Source organism: Artemia sp. Qi Xiang Cuo, chromosome 17 (assembly GCF_049724085.1).
Source record: "Artemia sp. Qi Xiang Cuo chromosome 17, ASM4972408v1, whole genome shotgun sequence".
In the NCBI taxonomy this organism is placed as follows: Eukaryota; Metazoa; Arthropoda; class Branchiopoda; order Anostraca; family Artemiidae; genus Artemia; species Artemia sp. Qi Xiang Cuo.
Window position 1 is genome coordinate 7,926,365 of NC_142810.1, and position 26,656 is coordinate 7,953,020.

The 26,656-nt window shown below is 32.7% G+C and overlaps 1 protein-coding gene across 1 annotated transcript in view; it reads left to right on the plus strand.

Moving 5' to 3' along the window:
• Arl4 (ADP ribosylation factor-like 4) overlaps window positions 1-26,656 on the plus strand; it is an 83,661-nt gene that overhangs the window by 47,859 nt on the left and 9,146 nt on the right. Inside the window, exon 3 of the mRNA XM_089103154.1 lies at window positions 20,654-20,743. The gene's annotated coding sequence lies outside the window, so the exon portion shown is untranslated. The remainder of the gene's footprint in view (window positions 1-20,653; window positions 20,744-26,656) is intronic.

Consider the following 26,656-nt stretch of genomic DNA (forward strand, 5'->3'; position numbering starts at 1 on the left):
AAAACTCAATTCCTCCTAGAATAATTTAAACTAAATAGTTACACCCGCCTAAAAAAATCTGAAAAACACTATAGCCTTATTTATAGTGAAGAGTTTCTTAGTCGTATGTTTACCCGAATATTTAAAAAATACCATTTTTCCATACCATCCAAAAAACTCAAGTCCTCCTAGAATTATTTAAACTAAATAGTTACCACCGCCCTAGAAAGTTTGGAAAGACACGATAGCCTTATTTATAGTGAAGCGTTTCTTAGTCGTATGTTTACCCGAATATTTAACAAGTACCATTTTTCCATACCATCCATAAAACTCAATTCCTCCTAGAATTATTTAAACTAAATAGTTACCACCGCCCTAGAAAGTTCGGGAATACAAGATAGCCTTATTTATAGTGAAGAGTTTCTTAGTCGTATGCTTACCCGAATATTTAACAAGTACCATTTTTCCACACCATCCATAAAACTCAATTCCTCCTAGAATTATTTAAACTAAATAGTTATCCCCGCCCTAGAAAGTTTGGAAAAACACGATAGCCTTGTTTATAGTGAAGCGTTTCTTAGTCGTATGTTTACCCGAATATTTAACAAGTACCATTTTACCATACCATCCATAAAACACAATTCCTCCTAGAATTATTTAAACTAAATAGTTACCACCGCCCTAGAAAGTTCGCAAAAACACGATAGCCTTATTTATAGTGAAGCGTTTCTTAGTCGTATGTTTACCCGAATATTTAACAAGTACCATTTTTCCATACCATCCATAAAACTCTATTCTGTATATGAAAGGGGCTGTCCCCACCGCAACACCTCGCTTTTTACGCAAAATTTTTACTTTCACACGACTCTTTTTTTAAAAAAAAAAAAAAAATTTCGCGTAACGCGCGAGGTTTTGAGCAGGCCCCAGCCCCTTACATATACAGAATAATTTCTGTTCGGTTTAAGTTTTACCGTCGTTCCTTGCTTTAATCTACTTAAGAAGTGACATCAAAAGTATTGTTTTAAGTGATGGTAGAAATGATAAACATCACGTAGATACGAGCATTAGCTTTCAAATGAGCCATTAAACGTCAATCTAAAAGTGCTGATAGTCCACTAGCCCCCAGCTTTTCCACTTGAGACATTGCACCAAAAGTGCCGTTTTGAAGTTGCTGATGGTTGAATTTATAGGAAGAACGTAGAAATGAGTAATATCTTTTATACGAGCTACTAAAAATCTGTATAGATACCTGCGATACCAATACGCCCAAATATAATACGCCCGATACCGATACACTGTGCAGCCCTTTCCCCAGGGGACTTGGAGGGTCATAATATCACCAACACCAAATATATTTGACTCTAGCAATGTCTCTTGTAAGCGTCAAATCTATTAAGTATCTGATGTAAGCACCCCATTCTTTAATTAGCCATGAGACATTCTTAACCATCGCAATACCTTTACGCTAATACCTCTTCGCAAAAAATTCACAAATCTCGTAAACTAAAGAAGTAATTACATCACTGTTGGTAGCTCCATCATTAATCTCCAACAATGTAAATGCACCACTCATTTTTTTCCTCTACTAATATCCTTGCAAATAAAAACTATTCTCTTTGAATTCAATTCTCTTACTAATATGAATTGTAAAGAAAACTAAAAAGATACACCGGTTTTTTCAATACGGATTTAACCTAAAAAAAAACTTGTAAATCATGAAATAGAAATTCAGTTAATTGTGTCAGAAAAAACTTGAACCAGAACAGATTATACCCAACCTGTCTGGTACGGGCGCGTACGCAAAGTATATACCTTCAAGCAAATTCTTTATGATATTTCAAATTACTATAGCTTCTATAGAAATGGTACCTCTTTGCAAATGACCCTGGTAACCCCAATTACTTGAAAACCTACACACATACCCGATGCCTCAGGCGTAGGGTTCAAATATATAGATGCCTGGCCCGTGGTAAGGCATATTACGCAATCACTGGCAGTGGTACTAGATGCCTTACTACTCCAAAAGGTAAATTTTACGCCCAAACGTTGGCAATCCGATTTTTCTTTAGAAAATTCTTTATTTTCTGTGGTGTGTTTGGTGTTAAGTGCAAACGGTATTGCAAGCAATACCTTATCTAAGGTGGTTATGGGGTTGCCCCCATCCCTCCCGAAATATTTGTTTGACTCGTGAAAACGTAAACAAAAATTCATATAAAAAAATTTTGTTCCGATTTTTTAAGTTTTTTGTACCCCCGAAGAAAAATCCTAGCTACGGCCCTGATTGCAACTATCTTGTAATTTCTAGTGATGGTGCCAAAATGGGAGTGACTAATCCAATTTCATCTACTAAAAGTGTCGAACTTGTCTATGGGGGTTTGCTCGTACTCAGGAGAAACCTTTGAGACTGAGAGGCTGCCTGTGCTTTGACAAAAACTTATTAACTTAGAAAAGCGAGTCCATATCCGTAGTAAAAAGAGGACTTTGCAAGCACTAGCTTAGTTTTAAAAGAGAGATATGCTCTTGGGCTCAGCTCTTTCGTGCAAGACATAGTTTTAGTACATAAATCGTCCTTATTTTTCAAGGACATGGGTATACATGGCAAGAGTCCTTATCATTCCTCAGCTCGATTAGACTGGGAATCATACCACAATTAAACACAGAAAGTGAGGAATGAATTTGACGCTTTCTTGATAAAAGGGGCCTTTAATTTTATGATACAGATATGCTTTCCATTACTCTTGCGCTCAACATCTTTTTTGTGAGCAAGACAAGGCCTTATTGCGAAAATTGTCCTTGTAGTTTTTAGAGGTCATGGATAAAGATAAGACAGGGAACCTCCTGAGTCGTAAAACTAATATTGAAGTTAGTTTAGCTTAGATCTTCCCAAGCATTTGGGCGCATAGGGCGACAACGGCGTCTCTCCACGTATATCTCTACAGATATTAAAATAAATTGCTCTAGTGCCTCTTCAGGCTAGGGTAATTGAATTAATAAATATAGAAAAAGAAAAGATATCTAACAAGGGGTTTTCCACTTCGAAGGGTGCCATTTGTTCCGGCATGTGCTTCAAACTTCCGCCACGCTGCACCTTTTTGCTCCACGCATGGCACGTACCATACGGTGCTCACTGTTTTGAAAGTGACTGACCCTTTCATGGTATTGACCTCACTAGTTGCGTTGTAACAATTTTATATTAGGAATTACTTGACTTAAGGCTCCTGCTTTCTTAGGGGCGGCGTAGAGAGTGTCGCAAATCTGCTCCCCCAGACAGACCGTTCTACTGCTAAGAGTGGAGCCTCGTCGGCTGCAATGTTAGCCATCACCAGGAGTTTATTGAGGCTATCCTTCCATATCGGGGGGGGGGGTAGGCCCCTCGGGTGGGTTCAGCCATGACCTGTTGAATAGAAATCGTAGACTATTCGGACTGAGGTTATCATCGACATACGTACGAGGTTTCCGAGTCACCTGCAAGTATCTTTCAGTAATAGTGTAAAAAATCACAGCGTAATTATTTACACTATACCATAGTGCTGCTGCATAGTATTGCCCTGTTATTTTCCTGTGACACGGTAGATGGCAGCGTAACTTTGGAATGGAATTCAATTGAAACTAATTTCTTGTTCTTTGTCTTAACTTTCCATTTACGAAAATGGCCAAAAATTATTAAACTTTCCTTTTTTTAAATAATTTCTGGGTACTTGTTTGTTCAGCGGAACACACCGAAGAAATGAAGTTCGGTTAATCCTAATGAAATATATCAAAACAAGATGATAATATAATACTTTAGAAAGAAATCATGGAAACTACGACAAAGAATTATGGAAAGCAGGTCGCGCAAGTAGAATAGATCTATGCAGTTTGCTTGAAGCTATAGGAAAACATTTCTATAGAAGCTCTACACCTTTTCAAAGAGTGTGAGTAGCCCCTCGCATCTAGGTAATACTTCTATAGAAGCTCTACACCTTTTCAAAGAGTGTGAGTAGACCCTCGCATCTAGGTAATACTTCTATAGAAGCTCTACACCTTTTCAAAGAGATTCAGAGCTCCCTCAGATGGCATTCCATTTCTACGACTTTATGTTCCATCCTGCTTTATTTGCGGCCTACAGGTCACGACGAAATTTAAAATTTCACCTTCTTTTTTTTTTAGTTCAAAAATCCGGGGTCTATTATTTTTTAATAGCGTATTATTTTTTTTATTTAAAAAGTTTAAATATTTTATTCTCCATCATTTTCGAGTCGGGTTTACTCGAGATAGCAATTTTTTTATTTACATATAAAAAATGGATAATTATAACCTTTTTCTGGTGAGTAAAAAATATTCGCATTATTAAAAAGAAATTGTCATTAAGTTAATGAAGAAATTCTTTCATTACACTAGAACTAAGGGATACTTATACACTTAGAAGCCTGTTGTTTTTAGGAGCTGAAAAAACCTCTAATTCTCTTATAGGTTGAAATTTACGGTGTGATTTTTTTTCGGGATCATTGTTTCTTTTAGTTGTTTTTTTGAAAAAAAATTTCTTATCTTTTCGATCGTTTATTTTTGATTAGCATATTTATTTTTTTTTTTTTGTTTTTTTGTTTATATTAATCAAACTTGTGTTAATATTAATTGTTCTTTTTTTTTATCAAGTTAAGTGTTTGTTTTTTGTTTGGGTGTTTTTTAAAAAATAACCTGCCCTGAGTCATATACTTGGTGATTTTTTATCATTTAATGCGGCCTTTTTAAGTTGTTTTTTGAAAAAAAAAGTGATTTTCTTTAGTGAGTTACTTATGGATTATAAAAAAATGTTTTTTCTTTTTATTATTTCTTTTTTACAAAAGCTTACTTTTTTATTAATTTTCGATTTTTTTTTTTTATCACGTTCAATGGTTTTTTTAGGGATGTTTTTTTTTAAATATATAATTGACCGTCTGAATTTTATAAAATATTACTGAAATTTAATGCATTAAAAACCCACACCCCCCATTTCCACAAAAAAAAAATTTGTTACATTATAACCCTCTTTAATAAATAACATTGTTAGCTATCCTTTTTATTTAACGGACCTAATTATCTCATAAGAGGGATTGACTGAGCTGTTCTAATTAACTTTTCCACTTCTTAAATTTCTATTTATGTCTACATTTGATTGAAATCTGATAGTTTTACTTGACTGTCATATGCAATTCTTCTCCATATTGTTTAATAAGGAACGCAAATACTGCTTTTTAAGTTTGAATTTACAAATACAGTCACGGAAGCATGGACATAGGAGGGGGAGGGTGGAGGGGGAGGAGCAGTTTATAAAAGGTCCGCCATCCCACTATCAAAACCTCTGATTTTGAAATCAAGATGTCTAACATAAACTGAATTATTTTACAAAAACCAAAAATGAATTTTTGCTAAATTCTAATTTTTTATTTTTTTTTTTTATTGAATAATATACGTTAAAAAAAACACATTATGGGAAAAATGCTATATATTACGAAAATTAATAAATAAAGCCAACAAGAGTGTCTGTTATAAAATTCGCTAGAAAAGTTACACACGATCATGCATCAAGCACTCAACTTATAGCGACAGAACCCTCTGACTCCTGCGTTGGCTCCATGGCAAACCCCCCTCAAGTATTACAAAGGAGTTCAGATATAGAAGTCCAATCAGAATTTGTAAGTATATACATATTTTTTTTTCTATCCTTATTTTCAAAAAAATAAGACAAAATTTTCTCAGGCGCATAGCTTTTTAAAAAATTAAAATTTGTTTTTAAGCTATTTAATTTTCTGTCATTAACAAAATTAGCTATATTTATGGATTGCTTATAATGCATTTATATAACAAAAAAAAAAACCTTAAATCTTAACTTATAAATAATATTAGTTATAATGAAATATTACTTTTATAAAAAAAAACTAACTATTTGAAAAAAAAAACGAAAAGCGAAAACAATTGCCACTATACAGTTAAAGCACACTTTGAGACTGCTATTTTTGTCCCTACTGCATTTGAATACATCCGCTATACTTATCAGATCTATCACTGCTTTTAATCCGACTTGAATTCTAAGTAGGGTCGTATGCAAATTGGTCTTTAAATAGCCAGATGCTTATCTTCAATAAGCAATTTACACAGGGAAAAAAGGTTTTTTGATAATTTCCAAATATGTCTTCGCAGCAATGTTAAGAAACATTATTTGAATGAAGCTGTTTTTGGCCATTTCATTGAAACACTTAGGTGTTTTCAAGAAAAGAATTTGAGACTATTCTATTTGAACATTTTTCATAATGACAATTGGAGCATAGGTGACCTCTAGGATGAGAGTCACACACCTCTTCAAGACAGGAATTACAACCTTTAATTTTTACAGCATATCCTCTATGCAATTTACACGGGTTGCATAATCTACACTTTTCATCATACTCATCAATCATTGTGCAATTCTCACATGATGACCAACTGCCTTGTGTGTACATACATAGTGGGCATGTATTGAACATTTTGTCATGTGTTGACACTCTCACTACCACAATGAAACTGAGCTAGCAACAAAAAAAAATTGCCCGAGATAGAGAGAGAGAGAGAGGATTAAATCATCCTTGAGCACTATCTTTCTTATGAAAAAAAGTCCTAAATTTCTAGAAACTAATGTTTAAAATCATATCCACAATATCATTTTGCTGTGTCGTGATCAATATATCAATAAATTGTGTAAATGCATTTGGACCAAGATGTAGAAGGTTCATACAATAGTCTAATGATGGAGAATCAGTTTTCATTATATCGACAAGCATTCCCCGAGAAAATACCTTCCTTTGAATAGACAACTCTAGAAAATCATCATCTAGAATTAAATGTTTTTCCGTAAGAATTAGATTCCTCATGATTAGATCTTTCTCGAATCTATCCATTTTTTAGAGTCCTAACTCTCTCACAACCAAATTAAGAATAATCAGAATATCTTTTTTGTACTCAAAATATATTATAGTCTACTTTAGAAAAGAAGAAAAAAGACCATTGATTTAGAAACAGTTTTATTGAACATAATCACAATAATAATAATCACTGATGCATTTTGTTCTCATCGATATATTTCGTTAGAACATCCAATGATGACTGAAGTTTATTTATATGGAGACTATTTACTTTTCAAGGAAAACACAGTTGCTCCTCCTGCTTAAATTTACTTAATGATATCACGTATATAGCATACATAGTGTCCCATTCAAGACACAGTCTACAACCAGCGGTTATTTCCACAGCTACATTGGGTCCTCGTATATCGTTGCTGCTGCTGCTGTCGGTTCCATCATTAATCTCCAATAGTGTAAATGCACCACTCATTTTTTCTCCACTAATATCCTCTCAAATAAAAAAATAGTCTCTTTGAATCCAATTCTCTTACTAATATGAATTGTAGTGAAAACCGTTCCTTATATTCAAATCCTAATCGCCAATCAAGTTATACACGTTCCTCTTGGCAAAGAGTGTGTTGACCTGTAACTACTAGAAAAACCTGTTTGTACGGATTATTTTTATGTTGGCATTCTCTTTGAGTGCAATCATCTCTGGAGATCTCAATCTCGCATAACCACCAACATAAGAGTTGAATTTTTCGGTATTCCAAAGAAATTTAATTCCTTACTGTCATGACAATGCATGCAGACATTTCCAATAGTGCTAACACCTGTACTTGTTTAAAATTTTAAATATGTCTCTTTGTCAGCATTAAATGCTAAAATTACCTGTTTATTTAAAAACAATGTATTAAAATTCTAAATATTAACTTTTTTTTTTTAAAGGTATTAATTATTTGGTTATAGTTAAAATGCTTACAAAATACTTAATTAAAAAATGAAAAATATTAGGTTGTGTCAATAACAAGTCATAGAATACAAGTGGGAAAGTAACATCGTGTCTCTGACCAATCACAGAGCGCTGTCAATAACCGGTCATAGAATGCTAGTGGGAAAGTCACATCGTGTCTCTGACCAATCACAGAGCGCAATTGTTAGAACTGTAAGCATATTTTGACATTTTAAGTTATGTACAGAAAGAAAAAAATAAATAAAGTTGAAAAATTTCGAAGTTTTAAAAAAGTTTGAATTAAACACTTTTAGGATATTGAGTGTCTTTACTTAAAAACTAGTGCATTAAAGATTATCTAAAACCACTTAAAGCTCTTTTAAAATATAAAAAAACTACTTATTTAAAAAAAAAATTTCGTTTTTAATGACCACCAAGTAAAGAAAAACCACATGGAAACAGGCAACTGAGTCTCTCAAACCCCTTAAAGCTCTTTTAAAAGAGAAAAAAACTACTTAATTAACACGAAAATTTTGTTTTTAATGACTACCAAGTAAAGAAAAACCACACGGAATTAGGCAACTGAGTCTCTCAAACCCCGTAAAGCTCTTTTAAAAGATGCAATAACTACTTATTTAACACAAAAATTTCGTTTTTAACGACCACCAAGTAAACAAAAACCTCACGGAAACAGGCAACTGAGTCTCTCAATCCCCTTAAAGCTCTTTTAAAAGATACAAAAACTACTTATTTAACAAATAAATTTAGTTTTTAATGACAAAAAAGTAAAGAAAAACCACAAGTTTATTTTAAACATCGAAAAAATACAAACCAAAATAAATATAAAAATATACAAAAACTACTTAAATTAAAAAAAAAGTAAGTTAAAAAATTCAAAACCGTAAAGAAAAAATCACACTTTCTAGTGCACCAGTGAATCTAACTCCCCTTCCTGCAAATTTAATTTTAGAACAATAACCAAATTACCAAACCACATTACTAATTAATTTTCTACAACTTACATTCCAATATCAAGTACTCATGCCCATCAGTCTCTCCCTCCCCGTCCCGCTCATCTAAAAGATACAAAACAAAATATATAAAACAAAAAATTCGTTTTTAATTACCATAACGTAAAGAAAAATCACGCGGAATTATGCAACTGACTCTCTCAATCTCCGTAAAGCTCTTTTAAAAGATACAAAACTACTTATTTAACACAAAAATTTCGTTTTTAATGAACATCAAGTAATGAAAAATCACACGGAATTTGGCTACTGAGTCTCTCAATCCCCGTAAAGCTCCTTTAAAATTTACAATAACTACTTATTTAACACAAAAATTTCGTTTTTAATGACCATCAAGTATAGAAAAATCACACGGAATTAGGCAACTGAGTCTCTCAATCCCCGTAAAGCTCTTTTAAAAGATACAAAAACTACTTATTTAACATAAAAATTTCGTTTTTAATGACCAGCAAGTAAATAAAAATCACACTGAATAAGGCAACTGAGTCTCTCAATCCCCGTAAAGATCTATTAAAAGATAAAAAAACTAATAAATAAAAAAGAAAATTTCTTTTTTTTAATGACCATAAATTAAATAAAAATCACACGGAATTAGGCAACTGAGTCTCTCAATCCCCGTAAAGCTCTTTTAAAAGATAAAAAAACTACTTATTTAACACAAAAATTTATTTTTTAATGAAAATCAATTAAAGAAAAATCACACGGAATTAGGCAACTGAGTCTCTCATCCCCGTAAAGCTCTTTTAAAAAGATACAAAAACTACATATTAAACACAAAAATTACGTTTTTATTTACCATCAATTAAAGAAAAATCACACGGACTTAGGCAACTGAGTCTCTCAATCCCCGTAAAGCTCTTTTAAAAGATACAAAAACTACTTATTGTAACTTTTTTTTTCTCTTTATCACATACACTTTTCACTTAGATAAATGATGTAGAAATTTAATTCATTAAATTATTGAAAAATTCTAAGTAAGTAACAATTTCTTTATTTAAGTCAACTATTGGATACGCAATACGGAAATTTCATTCAAGAAATTATGAAAAAATTGTAACTAAGTATCAAATTCTTTCTTGAATTTACCTGCTGGACAAACAAAAAAGAAATTTCGTTCAAGAAATTATGACAAAATTCTAATTAATTAAAAAAATATTTTTTTTTTTAACTTTTTTTTTTTACGCAATAGAAATTTAATACAATAAATTATGAAAAATTCAAATTATAATTAGAAATAAATTAATTTTTTAAAACGTCTTTTTAAACAAAAAAAAAAAAAAAAAAGACATTTCGTAAAATTCAAATTTAAACAATTAATATAACTTACAAACATTATATTTGTAACAGATGAATTATACCTTGTTATTAAAAAAATAAATTTAATTATTAAAAATATTATAAGTAAGTAACCATTTCTTTCTTGAAGTTAACTCTTGGATACACAATACGGAAATTTCATTCAATAAATTATGAAAATATTTTTAAGTAAGTAACAAACTCTTTATTAATTTCACCTCTTGGATATAAAGTACAGATACTTCATTCAAGAAATTATGAAAAAATTGCAAGTAAGTAGCTTTTTTTTCTCTATCACAAACAATTATCACTTAGCTACACGATGTGGGAAATTTAATTCAAGAAATTATGAAAAAATTTTCAGTAAGTAACAATTTCTTTCTTGAAGTCAACTCTTGGATACACACAATGCTGAAAGTTCAGTCAAGAAATTATAAAAAATATTTGTAAGGAAGTAACAAGCTCTTTATTGATTTCACCTCTTGAATATACAGTACAGATACTTCATTCAAGAAACGTGATTAAACACGTTTTGAAACTACATGCTATTTGTATGCCTTTCCTTGGCACCTTTCCAAACGAACAGGGATTCCCCACTGGTTCCTACACATTGCAAAAAGTGAGCAGTACGAAAACTCCACGTTTTCAACCAGACTGGTTTTTTTTTAGGGACCAATCCGGAGATATATGCAAATGCGACATAGAATTTTTACTATTTATCTAGGTACATTTACCCGTAGGGACGCGGGCCCCCGAAAATTCGACTAATTGAACCTTTAAAAAAAATGAAATAAAGCTAGGTCGAATTTTCATACATACCCGTATTGGTCCCTAAAAAAAAACCAGTCGGGTTGAAAACGGGTATTTTTAGAACTGCTCAATATTTTGCACGGTGTCGAACCCAGTGGGGACTCCCTGTTCGTGTGGAAAGGTGCCAAGGAAAGGCATACAAATAGCATGTAGTTTCAAAACGTGTTTAATCACGTTTCTTGAATGAAGTATCTGTACTGTATATTCAAGAGGTGAAATCAATAAAGAGCTTGTTACTTACTTACAAATATTTTTTATAATTTCTTGACTGAAATTTCCGTATTGTGTGTATCCAAGAGTTGACTTCAAGAAAGAAATTGTTACTTACTGAAAATTTTTTCATAATTTCTTGAATTAAATTTCCCACATCGTGTATCTAAGTGATAATTGTTTGTGATAAAGAAAAAAAAAGCTACTTACTTGCAATTTTTTCATAATTTCTTGAATGAAGTATCTGTACTGTATATCCAAGAGGTGAAATTAATAAAGAGTTTGTTACTTACTTACAAATATTTTCATAATTTCTTGAATGAAATTTCCGTATTGTCTATCCAAGAGTTAACTTCAAGAAAGAAATGGTTACTTACTGATAATTTTTTTTCATAATTTAATTAATTTTATTTATAAATCTTTTTTATAAATCGTTAAAAAAATAAATTTTTTTACTTTATTTGTTTTTTTTAATTTTTTCTTGTACGAGTTTTCTTTTTTTTTTTTTTTTTTTGTTTATCCAACCGTGTAAAAAAATAAATAAATTTAAAAAATTAAATTTTAATTTTTAAATAAATATTTTAATTTATTTAGTGTTATTTAAAAAAAAAATTTAAAAAAAAAAATATTTTTTTAATTAATTATAATTTTTTAATAATTTATTGAAAGAAATTTATTTTTTGTTTGTCCAGCAGGTAAATTCAAGAAAGATTTTGCTACTTAGTTACAATTTTTTCATAATTTCTTGTATCAAATTTCCGTATTGCGTATCCAAGAGTTGACTTCAAGAAAGAAATTTTTACTTACTGAGAATTTTTCAATAATTTCTTGAATTAAATTTCTACATCATTTAGCTAAGTGAAAAGTGTTTGTTATAAAGAGAAAAAAAAGTTAAAATAAGTAGTTTTTGTATCTTTTAAAAGAGCTTTACGGGGATTGAGAGACTCAGTTGCCTAATTCCGTGTGATTTTTCTTTACTTGATGGTCATTAAAAACGAAATTTTTGTGTTAAATAAGTAGTTTTTTGTATCTTTTAAAAGATCTTTACGGGGATTGAGAGACTCAGTTGCCTAATTCCGTGTGATTTTTTATTTACTTGATGTTCATTAAAAACGAAATTTTTGTGTTAAATAAGTAGTTTTTGTATCTTTTAAAAGAGCTTTACGGGGATTGAGAGACTCAGTTGCCTAATTCCGTGTGATTTTTGTTTACTTGATGGTAATTAAAAAAACGAAATTTTCTTGTTAAATAATTAGTTTTTGTATCTTTTAATAGATCTTTACGGGGATTGAGAGACTCAGTTGCCTAAGTCCGTGTGATTTTTCTTTACTTGGTGGTCATTAAAAACGAAATTTTTGTGTTAAATAAGTAGTTTTTGTATCTTTTAAAAGAGCTTTACGGGGATTGAGAGACTCAGTTGCCTAATTCCGTGTGATTTTTCTTTACTTGGTGGTCATTAAAAACGAAATTTTAGTGTTAAATAAGTAGTTTTTTTATATTTTAAAGGAGCTTTGCGGGGATTGAGAGACTCAGTAGCCTAATTCAGTGTGATTTTTCTTTACGTGATGGTAATTAAAAACTAAATTTTTGTTTTAAATAAGTAGTTTTGTATCTTTTAAAAGAGCTTTACGGGGATTGAGAGAGTCAGTTGCATAATTCCGTGTGATTTTTCTTTACGTGATGGTAATTAAAAACGAAATTTTTGTGTTAAATATGTTGTTTTGCATATTTTAAAAGAGCTTTACGGGGTTTGAGAGACTCAGTTGCCTGATTCCGTGTGATTTTTCTTTAATTGGTAGTCATTAAAAACGAAATTTTTGTGTTAAATAAGTAGTTTTTGTATCTTTTAAAAGATATTTAATGGGATTGAGAGACTCTGTTGCCCAATTCCTTGTGTTTTTTATTTACTTGGTGATCGTTAAAAACGAAATTTTTGTGTTAAATAAGTAGTTTTTGTATCTTTTAAAAGAGCTTTACGGGGTTTGAGAGACTCAGTTGCCTAATTCCGTGTGGTTTTTCCTTACTTTGGAGTAATTAAAAACGAAATTTGTGTGTTAAATAAGTAGTTTTTTCTATCTTTTAAAAAGAGCTTGAATTTGAGTGAGATACTCATATTAATGAGTAAGTTTTGTTTTTGTTTACTTTTGGTAAGAAATTATATCACTTATTTTGTTAAATAATTCGATTTATCATAAAAAAATTTTTATAAACTGGGTTATTTATTCTATTAATACACAGTAATTTAGTTGAGTCAATTCTAGTTAGTCATTAAAAACAAAATTTTCGTGTTAAATAAGTAGTTTTTGTATCTTTTAAAAGAGCTTTAAGGGGTTTGAGAGACTCAGATGCCTGTTTCAGTGTGGTTTTTCTTTACTTGGTGGTCATTAAAAACGAAATTTTTGTGTTAAATAAGTAGTTTTTGTATCTTTTAAAAGAGATTTAAGGGGTTTGAGAGACTCTGTAATGCACTAGTTTTTAAGTAAAGACACTCAATATCCTAAAAGTTTTTAATTCAAACTTTTTTAAAACTTCGAAATTTTTCAACTTTATTTATTTTTTTCTTTATGTACATAACTTAAAATGTCAAAATATGATTACAGTTCTAACATTTGCTCTATGTGATTGGTCAGAGACACGATGTGACTTTCCCACTAGCATTCTATGACCGGTTATTGACAGCGCTCTGTGATTGGTCAGAGACACGATGTGACTTTCCCACTGGTATTATCTGACTTGTTATTGACACTACCTAATCTAGTTCATTCATTAAATATTTATTTTGTACTCATTTGAAATAAAAAAAAATAATTAATACATTTAAAAAAAAAAAGTGAAGATTTAGAATTTTAATAAAGTATGTTTAAATAACAAGGTTATTTTATAATTTAATGATGACAAAGAGAAATATTTAATATTTGAAACAATTATAGGTGGTAGCACTATTGGAAATGTATGCATGCATTGTCATGACAGTAAGGAATTAAATTTCTTTGGAATACCGAAAAAATTCAACTCTTATGTTGGTGGTTATGCGAGATTGAGATCTCCAGAGATGATTGCACTCAAAGAGAATGCCAACATAAAAATAATCCGTACAAACAGGTTTTTCTAGTAGTTACAGGTCAACACACTCTTTGCCAAGAGGAACGTGTATAACTTGATTGGCGATTAGGATTTGAATATAAGGAATGGTTTTCACTACAATTCATATTAGTAAGAGAATTGAATTCAAAGATAATAGTTTTTTATTTGAGAGGATATTAGTGGAGAAAAAATGAGTGGTGCATTTACACTATTGGAGATTAACGATGGAACCGACAGCAGCAGCAGCAACGATATACAAGTACCCACTGTGGCTGTGGAAATAACTGCTGGTTGTAGACTATGTCTTGAATGGGACACTATGTATGCTAGATACGTGATATCATTAAGCAAATTTAAGCAGGAGGAACAGCTGTGTTTTGCTGGAAAAGTAAATATTCTCCATATAAATAAACTTCGGTCAGCATTAGATGTTCTATCGAAATATATTGATGAGAACAAAATGCATCAGTGAATATTATTATTGTAATTATGTTCAATAAAACTGTTTCTAAATCAATAGTATTTTTTCTTTTTTTCTATAGTAGACTAGCGTATATTTTGAGTACAAAAAGAGATTCTGATTAGTCTGAAGTTGGTTGTGAGAGAGTTATGACTCTAAAAAATGGATAGATTCGAGAAAGATCGAATCATGAGGAATATAATTCTTATGGACAAACGTTTGATTTTAGATGATGATTTTCTAGAGTTGTCTATTCAAAGGAAAGTATTTTCTCAGGAGACACTTGTTAATATAATGAAGACTGATTCTTCATCATTAGACTATTTTATGAAGCTTCGACGTTGTGATCCAAATGCATTTACACACTTTATTGATATATTGATCAAGACGCAGCAAAACTATATTGGGGATATGCTTTTAAACATTAGTTTCTAGAAATTTAGGACTTTTTTTCATAAGAAAGATGGTTCTAAAGGATGATTTACTCCTCTCTCTCTCTCTCTATCTCAGGCAATTTTTTGTGGTTGATAGCTCAGTTTCATTGTGGTAGTGAGAGCGTTAACACAAGACAAAATGTTCCATACATGCCCACTATGTATGTACACACAAGGCAGTTGGTCATCATGTGAGAATTGCACAATGATTGAGGAGTATGATGAAAAGTGTAGATTATGCAACCCGTGTAAATTGCATAGAGGATATGCTGTAAAAATTAAAGGTTGTAATTCCTGTCTTGAAGAGGTGTGTGACTCTCATCCTAGAGGTCACCTATGCTCCAATTGTCATTATGAAAAATGTTCAAATAGAATAGTCTCAAATTCTATTCTTGAAAACACCTAAGTGTTTCAATGAAATGTCCAAAAACAGCTTCATTCAAATAATGTTTTTAACATTGCTGCGATGACATATTTGGAAATTATCAAAAAACCTTTTTTCCCTGTGTAAATTGCTTATTGAAGATAAGCATCTGGCTATTTAAAGACCAATTTGCATACGACCCTACTTAGAATTCAAATCGGATTAAAAGCAGTGGTATATCTTATAAGTAAAGCGGATTTATTAATATGAATTTGTGACGAAAATAGTATTATAATCGCGCGCTTTAACGTTTTTTGGGCAATTGTTTTTTCGATTTTCGTTTTTTTTTCAATTTTTTTGTTTTTTTTGTCTATAAGTTATTGTTCATGATATTGCTAAGTATGTTTTTTTTAATATTGAAGGTTTTTTTTGTTATAGTCCTTCATTATAATACCAACATAAATAACGCTAATTTTTTTGATTTCATAAAATCAAATATATTAAAAAAACATTTTAAGTTTTTAAAAATATATGACACTTAGAAAATTTTGTCTTATTTTTTTGAAAATAAGTATAGAAAAAAAAATATGTATATGCTTACAAATTCTGATTGGACTTCTATATCTGAACTCCTTTGTAATACTTGAGGGGGGTTTGCCATGGAGCCAACGCAGGGGTCAGAGGGTTCTGTCGCTATAAGTTGAGTGCTTGATGCATGATCGTGTGTAACTTTTCCAGCGAATTTGATAACAGACGCTATTGTGGGATTTTTTAATTAATGTTGGTAATATCTTGCTTTTTTCCCCTAATGATTATTTTTTCACTTCAATTATTCCTTTAAAAAAAAAAAATAAAAAATTAGAATTTAGCAAAAATGCATTTTTGGTTTTTGTAAAATAATTTATTTTATGTTATAAATCTTTATTTCAAAATCAGAGGTTTTGATAGTGGGATGGAGGACCTTTTATAAACTGCTCCTCCCCCTCCACCCTCCCCCTCCTATGTCCATGCTTCCGTGACTGTATTTGTAAATTCAAACTTAAAAAGCAGTATTTGCGTTCCTTATTAAACAATATGGAGAAGAATTGCATATGACAGTCAAGTAAAACTATCAGATTTCAATCAAATGTAGACATAAATAGAAAGTTAATTAGCACGGCTCAGTCAATCACTCGTATGAGATAATTAGGTCAGTTAAATAAAAAGGATAGCTAACAATGTTATTTATTAAATAGCGTTATAATGTAACAAATTAAGTTTTTGATGAACTGGGGGGTGAGGGTTGGTAACTCAGTAAATGTAAGGACGAGATTCTTAAACGCAGACTGGTCAGGACATATTTTCAAAAAAACATCCCTCAAAAAACCACTGATCGTGATAAAAAAAAAAAAAATCGCACTGTAATAAAAAAGGAAGCTTTTGTAACAATTAATAAATTAAAAGTATCAACATTTTATTCTAATCCAAATTTACCGATCTAAATATAAGAACTTTTTTAAAAAAAAATCATTAAAAAGGCCAAGTAAATTTATAAAAAATCACCCAAATAAGGACTCAGTGCCGTTAATATATTAAAAAACAACCAATAAAAAAAAAAACACTGTTATTGATAAAAAAAAAAAGCCACTTAAATTTTTAAAAAAGGATGCAATTTTAAAAAAAAAAAAATTAAAAAATCATAATTTTATTAAGATCCACAATTAACAATCGAAAAGCTAAGCACTTTTTTTTCAAAAAACATCTAAAAGACCCATTGATCCCGATAAAAAAAATCACACCGTAAATTTCAACCTATAAGAGAATTAGAGGTTTTTTCAGCTCCTAAAAACAACAGGCTTCTAAGTGTATAAGTATCCCTTAGTTCTAGTGTATGGAAAGAATTTCTTACTTAACTTAATAACAATTTCTTTTTAATAATGCGAATATTTTTTACTCACCAGAAAAAGGTTAGAATTATCCATTTTTTATCTGTAATTACAACAAATGCAATCTCGAATATAAACGATTCGAAACTGATGGAGAATCAAATATGGAACCTGAATATATACAAAAAATAATAGGCGAGTAAAAAAGAAGAGACACCGGTTTTTTGAACTAAAAAAAAAAGACATTGAACTTTGAAATTGCGTCATGACCTGTAGGCCGCAAATAAATCAGGATGGAACATGAAGTCGTAGAAATTGAATGCCATCTGAGGGAGCTCTGAATCTCTTTGAAAAGGTGTAGAGCTTCTATAGAAGTATTACCTAGATGCGAGGGGCTACTCACACTCTTTGAAAAGGTGTAGAGCTTCTATAGAAGTCTTAACTAGATGCGAGGGGCTACTCACACTCTTTGAAAAGGTGTAGAGCTTCTATAGAAATGTTTTCCTATAGCTTCAAGCAAACTGCATAGATCTATTCTACTCGCGCAGAACGCATTTTATTAAATACCTAACTCAACCTAACCCATAACCACCTCTAAATATTGAATATTTAATTATAGTATACTTAATCGTAGTTTTTCTCACTTAAAATAAGCAAATCACAACCGATTCCAGAAAGGCAATTTGTCAGATCTTAATTTTTGACAGCGTAAAGGCAATTTGACAGCGTAATTTTTGAGTGTGTTCCGTGTAACAGACAAGTACCAAATTCTGTTTAATAGAGAAAGTAGGGTTTATTATGCACAAGGCTAAAAGGGGCGTTGTATACAATAATTATTTTTGTATACTGACAGCCGGTTTTGCTGGTTTTTTGACAATCGCTAAAATAAATCAAATTCACTTTCTCCATTCTAATCAATGTTCACAAGAAGATAATCTAAGTAAGCAATTTCCAATTGTATTATTTTAAACAATAGATCGTTTTACAGTTCGTTAGTTTATTATAAAGGTTGACATTCTTTGAAAGTTGGTTAATTACCCAGGGCGCTGCAACGTCGCTGCACTGACGCTTAACAAAACGAGGGGACTTCCCACTTTCAAGAACTGTCTGCACCATTTGGTGCGTGTCAGGGTTGATACAAGTGTACCACGAGTGGTGCGAAATGGGACTATATGGCACATAGTGACAAAGTGGCACATTTTACGTAACAAATGGGACTATGTAATTTACATCATGTAATGGAGAGTGAGTAACCCCTCAGAACAAAACGACTAATTGTCTAGGTTTTGATTTTTGAGTAGGTTTTCCATTATTGCAATCATGCCTTTACACATAAGGGGGGATTTTCCCCTAAAATTTGGGAGAGAGGGATACCACCAAAGTGCTTAAGACTTAAGAAACCATTAAAATCGTACTACATGGGCTTGAAATACACTACGTGGAGCATCAACTATCCTCCCCATACTCAAGCCAGGATTTACACATAGGCCCACTAGGCCCGGGCCCAGGGGTGCACAATGCCGAGGGACGCAAAAAAAAAAACAAAGCGATTTTTTTTCTTAACAAGAACTGTAGGCTACTGATGTGATTTATCGTCAAAGTGCCAGGTGCACTTGCTGCTGCGCTGCCTATTCACAAAAAAGTGATTTCAAAACAACACAGGAGTTCCGTATCCGCTTATAAACTGTCAGAACTCTTTCAAGAATGGCAGCTGAGAGTTCGGTATCACTTCTCTCTTGAATTACTTTTGGCTCATCGCTCTTCAGTTGCCTTCTGTTCAGAGCTTCCACTGTCCCCAAATTTTTGGGGATTTCCCCGTAAATCTCTCTGTCTCCCCGACAAGAAATTGCTTGGGCCTAAAGGCGCCAAAACGCTTGGGCCTAGGGGTGCCAAAGGTTTAAATCTGGCCCTGCCCACACCGAAAAATCTGTTGCGTTCGGCCGAATCTTGGCTGATTACCCAAGTCAATAAGACTTCGCCCCACTGACATTTGAGAAAACTACAGTAGTTAACACTTCACGGGTTGTCAAACTCCCTTGCCCTCAACATACTAAAAATTTTGGGGAGTTTGGCTGGGTCTTAAAAGGGGTTCAAAGGCTTTTACGGGGGTGGAGTTAAGAGCTCAAATGTTGATTTCGCTATTGTTTGAGAAATATATTTTCGGCTTTGTTTTTCAGATTTTCCCCGTGGGCCTTCGTTGGAGGGATTCGGTGGAGGAGGTGGAAGATCTTCGGTGGAGGGATTCCTCCTTTTCTTTGTTTATTTTGTAAAATAACTTTAAAATTAATAATCAACATTTAACATAATTTGTAAAATATGTTTAGCAAACCTCTGACTAAATACACCGCTTCCTAAAAGTATTGTGCTTCCTACATCTGTTTCTGGCAGTTTTTTGTTAACATTTTTCGAAAAACTCATTAGTTTCTTTTTAAACAGTAATTTGTAAGTGAATTTGATTAATTTGGCGTTTTTAAGTAACGTGTATGGTCTTTAAAGCACCTCAACAAATCTTGCAATCAATTTTTGCTTTTTCCTCTTTGCGTTTACAATTTTCGCTAATTACGCCATATCCCGAGTCCACGCCTTCCTCTCTTTCAGATCAACAATAGTCGTAGTATTTACCTCGAGTAGGCGTTTGATTATATTTGACTGCAATGAACCGAAGTTTAGCAAATGTTTTTGAAAAAGAGACATGTTTAGTAAACCTCCATCAAAATCAAAGTATAATCATCTACTGAACAAGTACTGACAAAACTCTCCAAAAGTGACCCCGCGTACCTCAGCGCCCCTAGACGCAAAATGTTGTACTACTTAATCGCTCCGAGCCAAAGTACTTTGCTTCCAGCCAATCGCCCCAGCCAATAGAGCGTGATTCAGGCGACGAGTTACCCGCAAATTTGTATTGAATTGTGTAACTAAGGGTCTTAAAAATAACCTAAGGGTCTGTGTAAATTGTGTAACAAAGGGTCACTTTTTTGTGTGGAGAGGATAGGTTTTGTCAGTACTTGTTCCGTAGGTGATTATACTTTGATCAAAATGCAGTCTTGTCAATGTGTTTTGTAAACCCCATTTGTGAATCTTTTAAGTTGTGTTGACCATTTTCCCCCGAAACAAAATAGTTCATTTTAACTGTAGGCTAATATATTAGTAGATTTGACTGATTGAGCATCTGAAAGCCTGATGCGTGCATTTTATAGTAATCAACGTTTAAAAACACATCATATATCTTTTATATTAATTATAAGAATTTTCATTAATTATGTTATTAATTAATTTTATATTAATTTATTCTCTATCAATATACTTTTATATAGAATTTTTTATTTTATTTCTAGGTGGTATTCGAGATTCATCTGGGCTTCGATTTTGCTCGTCTGTTGGATTCTACTTCGAATACATACAAAGGAAGGAATGGAAATCAAAAGGTTTAATCTCAAACGCTCATTTTCTTTGCAAGCGTCTTATAGTCCGTTGTCATATAACAAAAAAGTTGTAGGTTGCCGAGGGCTGTATCCATGGAGACAGTTTGCTCCTCCCTCACCTGAAATATCTGTCCGATTCGTAAAAAAGCAATAAAATATAGCCTGGATATGGCCATCAGGTTTTCCAGTTGTTTATAAATAATAATAACAAGACTGCGAATGGACATGATGTACATATGCTTGGCCATAGGGGCTGTCCGTATCAAACTGTGTTTCTATGTTTAATGTGTATGACCAAATGTTTTATGTCAAGGTTAGTGTCCCCGTGAAACAGGCGATTTAGCGACAAGCAATGATTTGCACCAGTAGGTAAAGATGACCTTTCACTGAGTTAGAATTATGGGCAACAAGTTACGGGTGGGAAACACGTATTGAAAATATATAATTTGGGTTATATATTTGCACATTGGGGGGGGGGGGAGGGGTAAAGTATAGCGGGTGTACATGCCAAATGTCTTAGCTACGATTGTTCTGCATATTATGAAGTAAGAATTGTTTTGGTACTTATGCATTATACGGGCCCACGAAAGACGTCAAGTTTGGTTAATGCTAATGAAATAAAATAAAACAGGATGAATATATAATAGTTTAGAAACAAATTTGGGCTATATATTTGCACATTAGGGGGCTTGGGGGGGGGAGTAAAGCATAGCATATATTAAATACATAAACTAACATAGGTATCTTTCCCTCCTCCCCCTAAACTCCACAAAAACAGCAGTTCAAATATTGTATACGCAATGAAAACCACGCTTTGTATTCTATTTCACTATTGCAAATACCCGTTTGACAGGTATCCATTAGTAGTTCCTTGTACAATATATAGCAGTGGGCCCGCTTAATGCACAGGTACCATTGTTTCATTGGGATTAACCTAACTTCACTTCTAGGAATGTGGTGGCTATAAGACATAAGTACCAAAACATTTTGCATGCAGACCCGCTATACTTTACTCCCTCCCCCCTAATGTGCAAAGATATAACCCAAGTTATATATTTTCAATATATTTTTCCCACCCGTAATTTACTTTTCCAGTTTTTGTTTCGTGGTGTTTTGTTGTGTGGTGGCTATAAGATAGAAGTACCGAATTGTGATATTACTTAGACTTTTTATTAGAGAATGTTGTAAGCTTGCTTAAAAATTGGAAAATTTTCCCTTTTTCAACTATTTTCAGCATGTTCATCTAAAAAAAATCATAAAGTATATTTGAAAGATGTAATTTATAACAGTGAATCTCAGCTATCAAATGGTAGCAAAAATAACGTATTAACTCAAACTGTGAAACTGTAAAAGCGTGGGAAAATAGCGTAACAACTTGCACAGCCAAGGCCGTATCTGGGATTTTGTTCTGGGGGGGGGGGACAAAAACTTCGAAAAACGCATCAAAATTGTGTTTTGATGCATTAGCATTTTTATTACGTTTTTACAAGTCGGGCAAACATTTCTTTTATTGAAGGGGGGGGGGGTCAAACTCTCCCCCCCCTGGATACGGCCTCATTAACAGGGAACATTCCAGTAAACATTTCCAGATAAGAATTTTTGTAAAACCATATTGAGAAACGCAAAATGCTTTAGAATTCCCACGGGCAGAACGAGGGGGGAAGTGTGACTTTCAGAGAGCACATACACCAGGTGGCATGTATCAGCGAGGCAGAACTGTGTCAAACGCTGTGGGGACTGTAGAATGCGTGGTGGAACTGAGTGGTACACTTGGTGCTCGGAGATGTACACCGAGTGGATTGTGCCACGCGTGGCGGAACTGTTCGGCACGTATAACGCTCAGAGATGTACACTGGGTGGTGGGAAGTGGGTGTCCCTCAAGGAAGAATTTATATGAGCTTGGCTATTGGGGGCTATTCATCGCAAGCCGTGTCTTAGTCGCAAAAAATACTAGTTGCGAAAAGGAAAGCGAAGCTGGCTTATAAAATGGATTAATATAATTATCGCGAACATCTTTTTAATATGTAAGCTATTTGAAAATTGAACACGCTTTGTTTTAACCAGCTAATTTTTAATAAACTTGAATGAATGACTGGGCCAATTATGATTCTGCCAGGTTTACAGAAATGTTATTTATTTCTAAAATTATTGATTTGCGAAATAAAGAAAAATAAAAAAATAATTAACTTATAAACAAAAACATAATTAATAAACATAAAGTAAATTAACATAAAAAAAATAAAAAGTGAAAATTTTAGGTTTTTATAAAGCCATTTTAGTGTATAGGGGTATAAGGTATATTCTACCCTCGAAGAAAAGATGCAAAGAGAATGCTTAATATAGCTTTATTTGGTGTCTTTAATCTTCTAAGGTCTTTGTACATAATATAATATGCTAATGAGACCGATCCTATTACTATATTGGTTTTATTTGGCCGGATTGATTTCTATCAGTCCCTCGTTTTCTCACAAATATTAGTATTGATTTTTTAATCTAATATTTATATGAATCAATGACTCATTTTATTTACAAAACTTTAAACACAAAAAACTTCGCTTGCGAAAAAGCATTCTCGTTATTATTAGCTGCCCACTGGGTCAATTTCTATTGTAGCGCTTTTACATGATAGATGGATGGATGAAAAGTCCTCCAAACTAATCCACAAATGAGGCTAATTTCGTGTAATGCCACTTTTGTAAGGTCTCCATAGAAAGTGTTCTGGTTGGGAGAGGGCTGCAAATCCTATCTAAGGGTGTTGGACAAAAGTTTTAAAAGGTTTGTCTTGGAAAGAAGAACGTGATATTTTTTGTGAATGTTGAAAAATGTTGCATTTTTGTGCATTTACGGTATCCTACTTTGGGGGGATTGCCTCGGGAATCCGTGCTTCCTCCCTTGCGAGCAGTCTATATTAATTTGCCTTTAGGATTTCATTATCAATAACGCTCTGTTCAAAGATTATGAGTACTTGTAAGTGTGGAAAATGGTGCTAGTGTCGACAAAAACAGCAGCGCCATCTAGCCTTTGCCGATTTTTTGTATTTTTTTCGCGTCATGAAAGGCAATTATTTTTTCAACTGGTGTAATTGGTAAAATTAGTGTAGTAATAAGCGTCTGATATCAGTTTCTGACAGAAAAACGATTGCAAAGCTTGAAAATGCCAAGAGAAGCCAAACGATTGATGATGCCAAACGTGATTTGAAATTTGAAACTGCAAAATTTGAAGTTGTGCATCCCAAAAGTTTCTGCCCCCGGGATACTGCACCCCCTCGCCTAAAACTGCCTCTACACAAGCCATGTCTTGGTGGCAAAAAGCGCCAGTCGTGAGTATCCAATGGAAAGCGAAGCTAGTTTATAATACCGCCTAGTTTCGCGAGTAATGACTGGAAAAGCAAAGAATTTAAAAATTGCCCATGCTTTCATTGTCGTAATTAATTTTTCTCAAGAAACTAGCGTCAACAATGAGGCCTGAGTCAGGATTTTGCAAGGTTTCTATAAATACCAATCATGTCTTGTCGGTATTGATTACAAAATAAAGAAAAGTTGAAATTGGACATTCTGTTAGAATCATGAGCGTAATGATTTTAATTTAGCGCTCAAACCTACTATGCAGAAACACTTTTGGGCCTTTTCCGTTGCACTCCATACCACCGCAGCTGGAGTCTACAAGGGTAGCCGATTTTACAAAGAATCAAATAGTGGAAAGAACAACAAACAAATAATTATATTATTAGGGCTATATATTTGTCCATAAAAGGGGGGAGGGGGGGTGCCTGGATAATAACTATGATGCTGAAAAGGGGCATAAAATATGGAAACTAATGTATACCATTTCTATTTTATGTTAATTTGGTATAGATCCTAGGGGGTGGAGGTAAACAGTCACAAACGCAACTTTAATCATCAAAAAGAACATAAAATTAGCCTAAAAATGCCTCTCTTTTTTTCTAACTACGAGTAAATAACTAAAAAATACATTTAAATAGTTCCATAGCCGTCTCCAGGGGGGCCTAGGGACCCCCCTCCCTAAATGTTTTTCTGACTCGTAAAAAAAGTAACAAAAATGAATTAAAACAAATCCTTTTAAGTTTTTCATTGTGATCCCCCCCCAAAAAAAAATCCTGGATACGTTCTTGGATGTTGCTATAAGTAGAGTGGAAAAAATCCATACTTTCCAGTATTGGCCTGGATTTGGTTTCAAATTTTGTTTTTCTGCTACCTGAAAACCGCCATTCTCTAAAAAAGTTCTTTTGGTTGTTACAAAATTATGAAGTTTTAGGGCTCGGTCATATTTTTTAAGTGTTGCCATGCTGAAGTGTGAAAATAAAAAATAAAAACTATGGTACGGTAGTTTAATTTGATAACGATTTTCATCTTGAAAAATTCGTATATTGACGGCCTGTTAAACACCAAAGGCAACTGTCCCTTTTAGGAAAGCTACGCCTTCTTAGGCTGTTTGATTTCTTAGTCTTATTTCTTGCTGATTTTTTCACCCACATTTTTTTTTTTTTTTATTTTTTTTTTTTTTTTTTTTTTTTTTTTTAATTAAATCCTACCAAATTTGAGAATTTTGTTTAAGTTTTATTTGATTTTTTTTCCGTAAGGGGGAGGTACTTTGGTACTTGTATATTATGCGCCACTCAATCAAGTTTGTGCTGTGTAAAATTCGGGAACACAGCAGTTTTTACGTTAGTTTCTTCGTTGTTTTAGAAACAAATTTGGGCTATTGATTTGCATATTAGTGGGGGGGGGGGAAAAGTATCGTGGGTCTGCATGCAAAATGTGTTATGTACAAGAATTATGCATATTAGATAGCTAGATGGATAAGTGTATTTTAAAGCCAAACATACTGCCATGAACACAGTAAAATAACATGAATGAAAGGCACAAATAACATAAACTTTGATCAGCGATCATCGTAAAACACTTAAAAGAAATAATACATTAACCTAATAATAATACTTAATGCTTGGAAGAACGGTCATTGAAAAAAAAAAAAACACTTAAGACTTGGAAAAAACGCTTAAATGAAAATGTGTTTGTTACAAATGTTCTGCATATTAGATAGATAGATAGAGAAGTGTATTTTAAAGCCAAATATACGGCCATGAACATAGTACAATAACATAAATGAAAGCACAAATAACATAAAGTTTAATCAGCAATCATCATATAACACTTAAATGAAACAATACATTAACCTAATAATAGTAGGCTACTTAATGCTTGGAAAAACGGTTATTGAAAAAAAAAACACTTACCACTTGGAAAAAACACTTAAATGAAACTACATTTACTTTATACTGGGATTTTTAGTTTTTTTTTTTTTTTTCTTTATTTTTTTTTTTTTTTTTTTTTTTTTTTCTATTTAGCAAAATTTCTAGATACCTCACTATTCTCCTGTAATTTTTTAGTGGCCATACCTAGAAAGAATTGTTGTCTGAATTCAAACTGTCCAAATAATTTACCACCAACCCCCCCCCCCTCTTATGTGCACATATATATCCCAAATTATGTAATTTCCATATATTCTGTCACTTGTCTTTGTCTTGTCTCACGCTAAGCTGAAAAAAAAACTATCGAAGACACAGGTTTGTTCTCGAGTTTTACACAGTGTAAACTTGAGTGAGTGGCGCATAATACACAAGTACCAAAATTCCTTCCCCCTATGGAAAAAAACTCAAATAAAATTATCAAATTTGGAAAGCCCTATTTTCCACGGAGGGGGGGGGTATTTTCCACGGGGGGAGTATTTGCCGGGGGGGGGTAAACGCCGGCCACCGGCCTGTTGGTAGATTCTATCCGATTCAACATCAACTCAAATGAATCAGTTTTATTGTTCTTTTCTCTTCCCATCAATTTTGACCAAAATTGACTCACTCGTAGAACTACGCTGTTACAATTTATGAATTTAACTGCC